This window comes from Emydura macquarii, unplaced genomic scaffold, assembly GCF_026122565.2.
Source record: "Emydura macquarii macquarii isolate MOO-44397 ecotype Brisbane River unplaced genomic scaffold, CSIRO-AGI_Emac_v2 contig_374, whole genome shotgun sequence".
NCBI lineage: Eukaryota > Metazoa > Chordata > Testudines > Chelidae > Emydura > Emydura macquarii.
This window is the reverse complement of record NW_027130511.1, coordinates 4,718,643-4,734,353: the sequence shown is the minus strand read 5'-3', so window position 1 is coordinate 4,734,353 and position 15,711 is coordinate 4,718,643. Positions and strand designations below refer to the sequence as shown.

The window sequence follows — 15,711 nt, the reverse complement described above, 5'->3', positions numbered from 1 at the left end:
GCTTCTTTCAGGGTCAGCTCTAATTGTCTCAAACTTGGCATCCATAAAGTGGATTCATTTTGAACGTTTGGTCCTTAATCTTCCTGCATCTCAGTTTCTCCCATCAGTAAACTGGGGAACATAATCCAGACCTACTTTCTAGGGTTTTCTGAGGCTTAACTCATTCATATTTGCTTTGGGATCCACTGATGGTAGATACTCTAGAAGTGCTGTGTATTGATTAGTCTGAGCTATTAAGGCACTTCCTCCTTCCCTTTATATCTTTGAGCGAAAGGTCTGAGCATGATGCTTTCCCAGTCAGCATGTGAAAGCAAAAGTCTGAGCCCAAACTTGTTCAGAACACTGCTATGAGGGAGGATACCTCAGTCTAAGGCATGATTACTGCAATCGCTCCCCTGAACAGGAGTTAGTGACAGAAAAGCCTGGGGATCCGCGATGGGATTAACTCCAGATACGGGCTCTTGGGGCATGAGTTCCCTTTGTGTTGGCCTTAGCAATCTTTCTGCAAACTGTGAAGATGATGTTGTCTATTGATGCTGGCTATTTCTAACGCAAGCCATGCCTCTCTGTATCCCGCAGCTCCCTGAATTCCTCCCCTTCATAAATGTGTTGCAATTTATCTTGGAAGAACATATGGCATAATGTTTTTTTAAGTCAAAAACAACCTAAATAGCTTTATTGAATATAAATCTAGTTGATTTACATTGTTTCTTTAATGTTTTTTAATAACCCACATATTAAAGAAACAATGTATATTTGTATAAATTTTCGTGGATCGGACAGAATATGAGCACCATCTAGTGACACAGTCCCTAATATATTGTGCAGACAGTGACAATCTGATGCACATGCCTTGGGTCTGGTTGGCTGAGGTTCAGCACCTCTTTTAAAATACACCTAAGTGGGTATCAAGGTGACATTTCACAGGATGAGAATGTCAACATGAATTAATTGGTGCTGTGTAGTTAATAGTCACTTCAGTACATTTGCTTTCCTTGTAGATTGTTATCTTGTTTTCTATATTTAAGATTGCACTTTAAAAAAAAACACCCAGATTTTCTCGAGACGAAATTAATTTCTTTCTCTCTCTCTACCCTTCTTCCCCCACATACTCTATATGCCTGTGTATATATGTTACCTCAGCAAGAACAAAGAGAATCAGCTTCTAGTTAATTCAGATGCATGAATTAAGAAAGGGCTGAATTGTTCACTTTATTGCAATTTCCTATTGTGGTCCTCTGTACAGAATTAAGTTTATATTCCAGTGAGGTGTGTGGAGGATTTCACTATCAGAAAATTACAAGTCCTACTGGGATATGTGTATGAGAGAGAAATGGCTGTTTTCCTCTGCTAGATGGAATTATAACTATATGTCCTGGGCCCTACATGGCTAATAGCAAATGGAAGCCCCATTTTTATGAGACACACATTTGAGCAACCTGAACTACATTTCATGTTAGTACATGGACAGGAGGCACAAGCTTAGACTTAGAGAAAATCTGTTCTGCTGTTGGTTGCATCGGTGTGGTGGTGTAACTGTGAGCTGAACTAGGACCTCTTTGGTCTGATAAATAGGTTTACTGCCCTGAAACAGGCAGGAATGGATGAACAAATAGGATGGCTCAAATTTTGGAATGATAGAGAGGAGACTGTGAATGCAAACCAAGAAATGATGGTAGGGGAGGAAGAGAGAAGGCCAGGATTACAAATAGCGTCTTGAGAAGGAGTGAATTATTGCTGTGAGGTAACAGCTATTAATGCCTGAAGTGCATGCTTGAAGAATAAAAAAATTATTACCAGAACTTGTAGGTTCTTTGGCCAGCCTAAGAAGCTTTCAAATCCCAAATACAAAAGGCACAGATTAAAAATAACATTATTGGGGGATGCAATAATTTAGGCTCTTTCACGGAAAACGAAGGCCTGACTTTCAAAAAGTGGAAACATGTATTTGTTCCACTTTCTGAGTCTGTTCACATATATTTGTACTTACACACCTGCCTTTGTACATGCACTCATCACATGCAAATTAGGCATCTCTAAGATTGTGGCTAGAAGCGCTTCGGCTGAAAAGGAGCCTGCAAAAATGGATGCAAAGAGTTATGTGGGCAATGGGCCTTAGCTTTCTGAAAGTAATGCTTATAATCAGACAATTTCCAAGCATTGTCTTAAGTGTTGTTCTGCACTAGATGTTGTTAAATGTTAATGTGTTTGTCACAAGTCAATATATTGTAATCTATAAGAAACTGTGAACAGCTGGTGGGTTGGTGTAACCCGTAGGAGGTTGGCTATGATGTGTTGTTTACTTACCTAGGATAACTTGATTCAGATGAAGCATCTGTTTTCTCCTCTTCCTCCTCCTCCTCTTCCCAACCCCAATCAAGTCCTACTTTTATTCATGAATATTTTACTTGAGTTGGCTGTGGCACAAAGATCATGACTTGCTCAAGGCCATACAATGAGTCAGTGGCACTAAAGACATCATCTGAAATGTGGTAGTTACAGACATGAGTGGTGGAATTTTCTTGGGCTCCCTAGAGCAATGGTGCTCCTCCATTGTTGGAGGTATCCATGTATTTATTAAATTGTCCATTCATTGCAGGCTGCTTAGATAATGGTCAAGAGTAACATTGCTTCAATAGCCCATGGACCTGAAATGTTGTTCATTGTACTCAGCTCAGAACGTGTTTGAGATGGACCTGATGAGAACATCTGAAGGACAAGGGTGGAAGATAGCAGAAAGCTAGTTAGAAGCTGATCCAGCAAACTAATTCCATTAGTCACTCTATTCAGATTCATGTTATTTCCATGTGGATATTGGCTTACATCAGAGAGCCACCACATAATTCACTGTGGTTGGAGTCACTAGCCAGGACTAAAGTAGCAGGGAATGTTATTGATCAGAGAAAATGTGTATTGACAGACCATTGTATAGTGGTAGACTTAATTATCCTTAGCTCTGTAGGTTCCTGGTACCATTCCTGTGGAAAAGAGTCCCCTTCCCTTAGATGTCGAGGAACAGCCAGATTTTATTTGGCTGTTCGGAGTAGGAAGAGTAAAAAGGACCCCTTTTTTTGGACTGTAGTAAGTCTCATATGGTTGAATCTTTCACTATGCTCTTTAATCCACTGTGGTACACAGGCCAAACAAGTCAAACAAATTCCAGCTTTGGAATGTAAAACAGTAACTGCTGAGGTCAGTGGGTTCTGATGGTAGTAAAATTCACTCTCCGAGCAGCAGTTGTGTTACTCCATTACCTTGGGTTGTTCATTTGTGTGGGAATATTTTGGATTACTATTTGAGGACCAGATTATGAAACTGATTAGAAACAAATGTGAAACTGGCTAGTCTAGATTCACTGCTCAATTTTGTGAGAAGCAAAAACAAAAACAGTACTGGTTGTGAAAAGTACTGTGGTAAGTAGATTTATTAATATATGAATATGCATATTTTATATTGTATGAAAAAACGCTATACAAGAGCATGCTCTTTCTTTCTTTCTCCGTGTATATACACGTCACACAAGCATATTCCTAGATAATCAACTACTAACACATTCTCTGATTCCAGCTGTTCTTAATTTTAAAAATAATCAAGAGATTTGATAAGAGGCTGCAACGAGAGAAACGTAGATTTGGTAGAGTTCTGCTATTAAAACTGGCTTGGAAAAATGACACCTTTTCACTGACTTGCTCCACACCCTGAAAGCTTCTCTGCACTAAAGAGAATTGATCCATTGGTAATTGAACCATTGGGACATTGCTGGTGTAAGCATCAGTTGTGCAGTATATACGCATATTCTGGGTTTCTCTCTCTCAGTTCTGAGTACAGCTTCCTGAAGTATGGTTTCTGAGAAAGTTTGAAAGGCCTTCTGGGAGTCTGGCAGAATTGTGTAAGTCAAGTTCCCATAGTTTTCCAGATGCTGACACCATTTCCTAGCCATTCTTTCAGATTGGAGGTCAAAGAGAAGAAGCACCAAGAAAGTTTTCTGCTGGAGTCTGAGGTGATTATGACTAGGTGGTGGGGGATACTCTCTGAGTACTTGTGAAGAACTAGAGACTGAGTCGAGCAGTTTCATGTCCAAACTAGATGGCTGCATGATGTAGTTGCTGATGATCTTCAGGGAGCAGAGTGCTACTTATGGCTCTGTACTCTGATCATGGGGTGGCGAACTGAGCTGGGATGAGCAACAGTGGCTGAAGAACTTCATGATAAAGAAGGAAACTATTCTGTACCACTGTGGTGAGATAACCCTGGCACTGCAACTCCAAACTATGTGGTTAGGACCTCTGCTCTACATGACAAAGAGAATAATGATTGCCCTATGGAAGATGACTTGTTACCTGTCAGTGCGGCACCATTTTTGGGATTGGGAAAATCCATAGTGGATGCTTTTGTAATGGAGCTCAGGATGGGGGCAGGCACAAAGGTGGTTTAAAGCTGCCTTTGCCCCACCCTCTCTCTGGGCTTTGCCTTTCTTTGCTGCACCTTCTGGAGCCAGAGCACATTGTCTCAGGCATAGAATCTGGTTCATGAATTAAATTGACTGACTGTAACATGATTGCAGGTAAATAAGAGCAGAGTGCTACTTAGAAGTAATGGTCCGGTGTATGGGCTGGCAGGTGTAATGTGATATGAATGTTTTGGTCAGTGTCTTCAAAATGCAGTTTATTCCAATATAATCTCCTGTATTTAGTGTTTATACGTTGTAGTTTCTGTGTTACTATTTTGATGGGGGGATGTGTCCCTGCTTGTCACCCATCTTGAGTCCAGTCAGGCAGCATGATTCAGCCAGGTCCTTTCACCCTCTCTGCCGGTCACTTGGCCACCCGGTCAGACACTAACATGTTGCCTGTGGCAGAGTTCAGTTGGCCCTCGATTTCCTCTGACTGAATACAAGGAATCACACCATGGTCTCAGGACAGTTGGCAGCGTCTTCATACAATGGTCTTATCTAAGACATGCTAGTAATGGAATCAGTTGGGCTGCAGAAGTAGATATGTTGACTTCTTTTGCAAAAGTACAGAAACAAGCTCCACGGTGCATGAACAAAGCACTGTTTTTAAGGGTAAGTGGCTTCTGGCCATCTTGATTTCTGTGCAGTGGAGTACAGGGAGAAGACCAGACAGGTCGCTGAGTAGAGTGCAGTGCAGTATGGGGTGGTAATGGGAGAACAGCTTGCATTGCGTAGCTATTGCTGTAGCAATTTCCACCCATGCTGCCACTGTGTAGGATGATATGGTGGAGGACTGAGCAGTGGTCAGCTTTGTCTGAAACAAGTCTAATCCAAAAAGTGGCTGTAATGCCGGTGCTCCACTTGGAGCACTTATTTGTTTGCTGTGGGACTACATAAAGACTAGCAATCACATTTCTATAGTGTAGAGAAGACCAGTCTGTATTAGTTTTTGTGGGGATGGGTGGGGTGCATCATGATAAAATCTAAATTTGAGGCCTAAAACTAGCTGTGTCATTAAATGAATTCTGGAACCAATCCACTGCCTGATTTTGCTTGACTTCTTTAGTCATTGTACAAGAGTGAAGCCTATCATAATAGGGACCTATAGCTGGAATAAAGCGATCATGTGCTCTTTTAGTTGTGAAAATCATCAGGCCATATAAACTTTGGCTGCTCCCAAAAAGCTAAGGGAAGGTATTATATCCAATGGAAGGATACTGGGAAACGTAAGTGCTACAAGCTACCGTAATGGTCACCTTCTTGTTCATGATAATATTGTACTCAAAACCCACATTTTTATTGGTTAAAGATAGTGTGGGTGGAGTTTTCATTGCTTGAAGATGGCTTGGGAGAATACTCAGGGATGGGAGCAGGAGAGGAGAATCCGTCACATGCAGAGATCAGATAATTAAGATTACTCTGTGGTAAGAGAGGCACAGGGCTTGAAAAATCCACTTGCATATTCACCTCTGGAAGATTTCACCGACGAGAGTGGGGATATAACTCATCAGTTTGTGCAAAATTTAAGTTTTCATTTTCAAATCAAGTTATAAATCATTTTTCCTTGAAAGTTAAACTTTGAAATATTAACTGAATGTGTCTGAGGTAATGTTTTCCTAAGTCTTTAAACAGACTGCACGCTATCTTTCTTATGTAATTTAGTGCTTCTGCTATTGGTCAGAGCTTTTCCAAATATAGCAGAGTGAAATTGAGTTAACACCAGTGGATATCACTGTTCCCCTTTACAGCTTTGTAACAGCCACAAAACTGACTAGAATCTTGTCAGTTTCACTCTGAAGTTGTAAAAAGCTATTAGCAGGCACTGGAAAGGTTGCTTTTGCTCCTCCTGGTCATATCTTTTTTTAGCTGTCTTTAGTTGGTAGATTCAGTTCTCTAATTAATAATTATCTGGTAACTTTTTCAAATCTGGGTAAGGAGTCATGAACATTAGTGAATATTGATTGCACAAATGTCTCAGACAATATGGCCTTTTAAAAAAAATGAAGATAAAACCGAGGTGAAAATTCTATTTGAATGCCATCTGTACAAAGTCATTGATAAGAATTACCCATTACTACTTTCCATGATTTCCCAAATATTCCTATTTTCAAACTCAGCTTATTGGATGGAATTTGTTGAAATATTTTCCCTCCCATGAGAAATTTTTCAAATGTCAGTTTATAAGGTAGATGTTACAGCCAATTATGCTAGGTTTGAACATTTATGGCTAGTCCTAATTTAAACATTGATTTGATCAATGGGAGCTGTCAAATTTTAAGTGGTAATAGCCCTGTATCAGGGATAATTGCAGGAGGAAAATTATATAACTTTATTGGTTCCTATCATAAAATATGTTACACTTGGTGCCCCAAATAATGACCAATGTAAGGCATAATGTAGGATTATGTGGAACCCAACAACCTGAGTGGTGGTGAAGCCTGGCAGGCAGGCAAACTAGTTTCACTAGAATTACTGCCTGGTAAATAAAAGAGTGGGAGTTTGCCAGGCTGTCTAAAAGAATGATAATCTGCTGAGGTTTTTATCCATGCAGATGTTCATGCTGATGTTTCACTGAGGGATTTATTTGCTATGCTATTCAAGATCATCTAGTATAGTAGGGGAGGTTCCAGAAGTTTGTGCCATTATATGATTTACCCTCAAATGGCTGGAAATTCAAGAATCCTTTCATGTAGCAAAGTATTATTGTTACTCTTGACCCTAAAAGTGGCTAAGAGGAGTTTTGTTTGGATCCAGAAAATGGTAATGCATACAGCTCATTCAACCAAGCAAGGACCCCACAAGTTTGGCATTATGCTGCTTTTATACATGTTGGAGAACATACTAAAAAATCTTCATTCCTAACTGGAGAAAGTGAAACTGTGTACAGTGCACTGGATCAGAAATGTCTGGACCTTATGGACTCCACCCATCCCTAGTATATCTCCATTGAGTTACAGAAGAGATTAATTGAGGGCACTAGGGAAGTGCAGTCTGAACACTTGCTGCTTCTATCACATCCATAATATCTGCTGGTGACCACATAAATTAGAGCAACAGTAACCTGCATGCCTACATTGGGATTAAAAACTGATGAGTTGAATGAGGTAAAGATTGAACCACAGCTGAGTGTTACAGATTTCCACATATAAAAGGGTGACATACCAACTGCCTCCCTCCCCAGAATAGAAGAGGAGAGTCTAACCTATTCACGCTAATGTTCATCATATTAACCCAAGATGGTTTTGAATCCTGAATCTAGTCTGTAAGCAATATTTATACAAACCCTGAAGAATGGTTCATGTTGAATTCAAAGAGACAACTTTAAGGAGAATGTTGGAGGAGGAATTTATGCCAAGTTCACCCTAATCTGTTTGCTATGAGAGATAGCTGAGCTAGAACTAATTTGAGTCAGCACTTGAAGAACTTCACTGAATATGACATTTGTACTTTTAAAGTTTTAAGAAGGGCAATTTTTTCCTGAGTTCCACATTCCCTTCCATCCTCAATCTAATATTGCTAAGCAGATAACCACCCTTCAATGACTGCAGTAGTCTCATATGTTCAGGAGTATCATTTTAGGCTGGGAAAAGCTGTTATGTGATCTCTGACATGCTATAAACTTTTCAGGACCAGGTTTAACAGGGAGAGATGCTATTCTTGAGTGTGTCTTGAAGAGGTCTCAAGAAAAATTGACCAGATTTTCAAATGGTAGACAGGTCTCCTTATAGGCACAGCAATGTATGTTTGATTTAGCCATCTGAATGCTTGCAGTTATCACAATTGTGTTTTTAAACAGATGTTTATGCACTTAATTTTTTATTTATGCAGCTCAATGCATGATTAACACATACACAATTGTGGCCATCAGCCCTATAAATCTGGAAGATAAATAAATTGATTATAACCCAAAACAATGTAGCAGAAATACTCTTCCTCTTTTGCTCACTCCACCAATTGCCTCCACATCCCTGGAATTCCTTTAGTCTCTGGCTTCTTTGCTGTTTCTGCATGAAATCTGAGCTTCTTAGTCTCCTCTCTAAAGCTCTACGCTTGCCTACAGAATAGTTACAGTATTTTCCCTCTTTAAATCCCTCTTCTTTTCCCAGCCATTGCTGCCTGTCTGCACCATCCCTTGTGCCCAGCCTTTTTTCTATTGTATCATTCCACCTTTAGTTGTAACCTCCTTGGGACACATATCTTACTCTGTTTGGAAAACACCACCTACGTCTATGGTGTTGTATAAGTAAAATAATAGCCAGAGCTCGGTAAACAAAATGAGTAGAAAATTGAATCCAGGTCTCCTGAGTTCCAGACTAGCACTTTAACCACCGGACTCTCCTTTTTCTCCTTTGTGTTCTGAATATTCTAGTGAGTGTTACTGATGGGATATTTGCTGACAACATGAATTTTAAACTAACATTGCATAATATTCATGGTAAGCAAGGTTTGAATTCATAATTGTAAGTATTGTAATTGAAAATCTAATTCCAAGAGTAATTCAACCCATGTATAAACAGAAGCCTGGCACGTGTTCTGTACTTAGAATATCTGGTACTGGCAGCTAACTGCACCCAGAAAACCTGCAGGCCTGAGCTATTCACCAAAGTTATTTGGCCAATTTACAATATTTTTATAATTGCATAAATAATGTGGAAACAGAAAAAGAAGTAGAATTAATCTGATTATTCATTATCAATGATTCTCTCTTTTCAGGCAAGGAATGACATAGAGGAGGGAAGACATAGAGGTCAACTTGGTGGGGTGCCCTAGGCACAATTATAATACTAATTCTAATAAACCTCTAAGGTATTTGAGGAGTGTAAAAACCAAGGAGGGAAAGGAATTGTTTTATGTGGTCCAATGAGCAATGTGATGAAATTTAGCAAAGGAAGATTTATACCAAATATCAGGAAATCTTTCCTAATAGTAAAATCTGTTAACTGTAGAATAGTCTCCAAGGAAGTAATGGGAACCCCATTGCTTGGGACATTTAAAAATGAGATGAGAACATAGTGCAGGGAAGAATCCTGTCTCTTCCCCAGGGACTGGACTGGCTGATCTAGTTCTAGCTCTTTTCCACCTCTTGTTTCTGTGACAGATTCATCCTTATTTCTGGAGGATGTAGTGGACTCTGATAGGAAGAACTCCAGTAGTCGAGTTTTTTTCAGATGAACCATTAAGGTACATTTTGGACACATCATGCAGTGAAACATGCTGTACATAGATCAGGAGTCTGCATTCTGCTAGGCCTTGTTCAAACATAGGGCAGTGCAGTCCTGCTGCCCCAAAGAACTTAGTCTTTTAGAAGGGTGGCTAAACTGTTCATTTACCCAGACTGAGCCACTAGCTGAGCTTCCTTAGTCAAGTAACTGAGCCTTCTTATGCCTTGGTACATTTAACCTCTAGACCAGTGAAGATAGACTACTGAAATCTGTTTATAGCCAGCATTAGGATTTCCATTTTCCCTGCCCCTTAATACTGTTTTATTTACTTCCCTCCTGAAATCAAGTCACACAGTTCACTAGAGACTTCAGTGACAGCTTGAAGAAGAGTCACCCATTAGCCTTCATTCAGGGAGCTGCTGAGGAAGAGGGACTACATACGGGATTTTCAAAATCACTTGCTGTAATTATTCCAGGAATTCTTAATTCAGATTTAGGATCTTAGATACCATGGTGATGTTATGAGACCCTAATTAGAACAGCCTCCAAATTCTGTGTGGGCCACTCAGATAAGATACAACTAACAGAGAGAGCACAAGAAGAATATTACTGTTAACTGGCTACAGCCCCTGAGCAAGATCAGATGGAGGAACCTCTAACCTCTGCCTGTGGAGTTCATCAGAAGCATTGGAACTCATGTGGCTCTCTTATATACCTGGAGAGGGACAGGGTTAGGAAGATGGAAGTTACTCAAAAGGTCCATGCCCCAGCTGCATGATAGAGGGGCACTGTGGGCTGCCCAGTTAAGTGTGGGTTGGGGACAAATTAAGTGGTGCCATCATCATTGTCCCTCATGGAAAAGGGACATAGGAGCAGCCTCAGCAGTGAAGAATTGCTGCCTTGGCCAAAGGATTCTTTCCTCCGACTGGTCCCCACAGAGGTCTCCAGTGTGCAATCTGGTTGTACTCTGTTCTCCAAGATTTCACCCTTGAGGGGTGAAATAACTTACTTAAAGCACCATAGTGGATTTAAAATAAGCAGCACCGAAAGGCAAGAACAGTGTGCAATACACAAAACCAAGTCCCAGCATGGGGATTTACACAGCTAAAAATGTCATCGCTTCAAAGTTTGTTATCCCACAGTCCTCCCAGGGCTTTATAGCATTGTGAAGGGGATTCCTAACTTCCCAGTGGGACCCACAGCACTCACTTTCACCCCTGGACAGATCTGTGTGTTTGGACTTTAAAGCACTGATTTGTTTTTAAGTCTAGAACATCTTTTTAGGGTTCCTTCTGGAGGTAGTGATGTCTCCCTTGAGCCCTGCACAGCTGGAGACACGTAGCTAGGGGACTTGAATTTACAGATAGAGAGAGACAACAAACTGGAAACTACTTTTCAAACCTCTTTACAACATTCGTAAAGTAGCTTCTGTGACAAGAGACATAATGAGAATACATGATGGCATGGTACAGAAAGGTTTTATTGGCACTTCTCTGGGGTGATTGCTTGCCTCACTTCTGGCTTTGCTATCCATGAGTAGTGCAAACACCCTAAGAGCTTGCTGTACATATCTTTTTCTACCCAACCTTGCTTCCTTCTCTTATATACAATGGTGGTAATATGGGAGTCAGACCTACTGATTAGATCAGGAAATTCCTTTTCCAGGTAGGCAGCTAGCTCAATGTGTGATCTTGGATAAGCCATTTTCTTTCTCTGGGTCTCGGTTTCAGTTCTTAATCTGTAAAATGGAGATAATACTGATAATCTTTTGCAAAATGCTTTGAGATCCTCCCATAAACAGTAGTATTTTTGTTTACACCAAATTCCTAGAATGCTAAGACAAGTAGGAAAACTTGCTTGAAGTTATACATTTTCTCAAACTTGCAAATCCTTTATTCATTTTTTGCATTTATGGTCAAAAGTGTCACTTAAAGGAAAATAAATTTGTTTGGCTTCTACAGCATTCTTACCTAGGTGCATGAGGCTCAAGGGGCCCTGAAACTATCTAAACTAATTCCTACAGTAAACCAATAGCAGGGAACCACATGCTTTTCTGTAGGCAATTTTTCCATGTGACTCTGTAGACAAGCTGTCTGTCATTTGATCTGGGTCCCCTGGCTTGCACAGTGCCTATCTGTGCACCAAAGCTAATTGGAAGCACATACGGTGGCTCAACTCAGCACATCAGGGTTATTTTAATTTTTATTTCAGTCATAGATGGGAGCTGTGTGCAGGGATCCATTGTGCTAGGCACTGCACGCATAAATAATTAAAGGTTAGAGTCAAAGAGATTGATTGAGAAGGCGACTGGATTTGGAAGACTCTGAGGAGAGGACTTTGGGGGCTAACAGAAGAGGAGAATGATTAGGTCCGATGGCCCACTGTGCAGGGTACGAGGGTAAGGCATCAAGAGAAGGGAAGTTTGGGGTTGGAGACTGTGATGGAGCCAGATGGTGGTGTTTGTCTTTTCAAATAGATGAAAAATGCCAGCTATTCTAAATTCATTAGTGCATGGGGGACAGGAAGAGGATACAGTAAACTGATGTAATATTTACACATGCAGTTTCTCAAATACTTTACAATGGTAGGGGAATATCATTACAGCTAGGGAACATGAGGTAGAGAGAGGTGAAGTGACTGATCCAGTACCACACAGCTATTCAATAGCAGGTTTCCCAACTCCCTGAACAGAGGTTAATTAATAAGAACCAAGCAGGCTCATTTCTACAAGTTCTGAAGAAGAACTGTTTCTTGGCAGTATTTATGATCTTCCTAACTACTGCCTTCATTCACCTATAGGCTACTTAAGAGGCTACCAAATTCCTCCCACTTCTGAGTTGATTGCTTTATGTAGTATTTGCTGATCCTGCTGCTGGTATATTCAGAAGCAGTCATTTCTCCAGGCACACTTTATTTTGCGACTGTCTGGTATCTGCTTATTCACTCTAGTGCAGGGTAACCCTCTTATAGGATCCACAAAGTCAATCCACTTATAGGTTACACAAAGGATAAATCCCTTTCTTATTCCTGAATAGATATCATATGCTCACGACCCCCATCTATCTTTTCTGCTAGGGGGAATAGGGTTTCCCCTCCATAATAAGATCATTCATAGAATGATTATCCTGAAACAAAAATTGACCCATCGGCACCAGCCCAAGAACCCCACGCTCCAATCAGCACTGGATTAGGAAGGATGTCCTGTAGCCATTCTGGATCATACTAATCCTCATTCCAAGTGATGTGCCCAATGCCAGATGGATTCAGTGTCATTGTGTGAGATGGGGGGAATGGTTTTATACCTGACTAAGGGGCATTGAGAGATATCAACAGTTCTTCAAGACTTGGCTCATTATCCACTGTGCAAGAAATATTTTGTTTTTATTATGAGAAATCAAAAGGGGATGGGTAAGGCTGATGTGTAAGTGAATCTTGCAGATTGAAGTGCTTGAGAGCTTTCAGAAGAGCAGCTGCTGGTTTTGTAGTGGAGAATTGTGCTTATTGCTCAGTGGCATAATATAGCCCAGGCTCTTCAACTACACCAGTTCCTAAGATAATTTGAGTGATGTCGAGCCCACAAATGGAGTACTCTTCTGTCCAGAAGTTGCACAGTGGATCCGGCTGGCCACCCCAGTACCCAGCTTAGCCAACAGGTCTCCTTCTCTCAGGACTACTGTCCCTTCTGTTATTTCTGAGAGGCCCTTACTAATCCTTTCTTTGGAGAGGGATCTGTGATGGTGTGAGTAGCATATGGGCGACTCATCAATTTATGCACTTTGCAAGGTTCCACCTGGGCCAAATTGAGGAGATAATTGGTTAAGCATGAGATGATTAACCAGTTCTTCAGGTGATTCAGTTTGTCAGTTGAGGACAGTTAAAAGAGACTGGATGAGGAAGGAGAAGGGAGGGTCAGAAGCAAAGGCTAGAGAAATGCAGGATCTCAGGGAGGTGAGAGCTCTTTTCCTCTGTCAAGGTGAGTGATAGTAAAAATCTTATGGGGGGGCAAGGACTTGTATAGTACATTGGAAGTGAAGTACACACTGGTGAACCTATGAAGGAGTGTTTGAGGACTGTTTGCAGCAAGGAACCCTGCTCCTGCAACAGGAGTCAGCCTTCAATAATCAGTAATGCTGAAAGAGATCCTAGCAGGTGACCGTATATGTGGGATGAGATGTGACCTTCCCATTCAATATAGTAGTGCAAAAGACCCTGAGACTTGGGACTGCATATGGAAAGTTGTTATGTCACAGAGGAGGGAGACAGTAGTTGCTTTCTGTAGTGCTCTGGCAAGATGGTTTCTGCTATATAAAACTGTAGACAGCTCATTGTTACAAAGATGGTGACACACTGGAGGACCTAAGAGAGACAAAAACAGATGGGTCTGGAGTGATTGATTTGTAAGAGTAAATCAAGGGAGCTAAATCTGTGCTCTTTGGCTACCTGATGAGTAGGGGTTGGTAAAAGGAACTGTTTACAAATTTCCTAAACACCAAAAGGAGACAGTTAAGGAGCTCCAAGACAGTGTAAAACTGGTAATAAGATGATGAAATTAATTAAGCAAAGCAGAATTTCTAATGACTATTAGAAAACAGCTCTTAACAGTGAGATTCTGAAGCCTGTGGACTAGTCTCCATGAAGAAGTTCTCTTCTACAGCTAGCTTTGACAGAGACCTGCAGGTATTCTATAGTGCAGTGGTTCCCAACCAGGGATATGTGTACCCCTGGGGTAGGCAGAAGTCTTCCAGGGAGTACTCAACTCATCTAGATCAGTGTTTCTCAACCTCGGGGTTGACTCTCATGAGGGTTGCAGGATGGGTTCAGGGGGGTTGCTAGTGCAGGGCTAGGCATTAGGGGGTGGCAAGCACGGTAATTGCCTGGGACCACGTGAAGCTAAATTATATACTTCAGCACTGGGCGGGGGGGAGGCTCTGGATTCAGAAAAGGCTCACAATTGAAAAACCGGCTCCATGTCACACTGAAATGTAAATACAATATTCATATTCCAATTGATTTATAATTATATGAGCATGAGAAAGTATGCAATTTTTCAGTAATAGTGTGCTGTGCAGGGCTGTTAGAACAATTTTTATAGTGGGGCTGCTGATGCTGGAAACCATGTATTTGGTGTTTTGTTATATTACTACTTCAAGACAAGGGGTACAGCATCACCTCTAGTTCCAGCGCCACTGGTGATGTGACCCTTCTATATTTTTATGTCTGATTTTGTAAGCAAGTAGTTTTTTTTTTTAATGTGAGGTGAAACTTGAGGTACAAAAGACAAATCAGACTCCTGAAAAGGGTACAGTAGTCTGTTCACTACAGCAGTGGTTTTCAGCCTTTCCATTTCTGCATTGTTTCCTGTTATGGGATGGACTGCAGGAGGCTTGTCCTAGTAGATCTCTTTTCATTTCTGATTTCTTTGAATCTAATGTAAGGGCCACACAACTAAGGCAGGTCAGTGTTTGATTTAAACAGGCCGAATTGCTCTACTGAAGTCAATCTAGTTACACAAAGGATAAATCTAGCCCAGTAAAATCAACTGTGCCTCTCTTAATATTACTAATATTTAGCATTTAATGGGGTTTTTCATCTGAGGATCTATAAACAACTATATTGAATAGAGAAATTGAAACTCAGGGGAGAAGTAATTTGTCTAAGATTATATGTAGTGTGTCACTGTCGATGCTGGGAAAGGAGCCCAAGTTCTTCTGGTCCAGGAGCCTGCCCTGTGGACTGTTCTGCTTTCCTGTATAACATTGCATTTGGAATCAGTTTTCTATTACTGTAGTATGGGCGTGCCACACAATGCACTTATCCTCAGGACACCGCTGTGAGGTAGGGAGGAACTACTATCCCCATTTTATGGGGAATTGAGGCACAGAGAGGCTTAGCTCAGGGATTCTGTGATGGAGCAGGGAATTGAACAGGGGTTTCTTAACCACTGGACCATGCTTACTCATCTTCTTCAATAGCTGGATGGAATCTTGTGAAGAAAATGTTGCCCGAGTTGCAGGAAAGCATCGAACAATTTAATGTTTGCCTCAGACAGTTTATAATACCTTTTTTGGAAGGCATACAAACTTTTCTGCCTTGGCA

General features: G+C 40.9%; 1 protein-coding gene and 1 long non-coding RNA gene across 12 annotated transcripts in view; both read left to right on the top strand.

The window, feature by feature from the left end:
- NRXN3 (neurexin 3) overlaps positions 1-15,711 on the top strand; it is a 1,218,301-nt gene that overhangs the window by 474,412 nt on the left and 728,178 nt on the right. The gene's annotated exons all lie outside the window — the stretch shown is intronic.
- LOC137142948 (uncharacterized) overlaps positions 13,524-15,711 on the top strand; it is a 33,351-nt gene continuing 31,163 nt past the window's right edge. Inside the window, exon 1 of the long non-coding RNA XR_010917056.1 lies at positions 13,524-13,588. This is a non-coding gene — a long non-coding RNA (uncharacterized lncRNA). The remainder of the gene's footprint in view (positions 13,589-15,711) is intronic.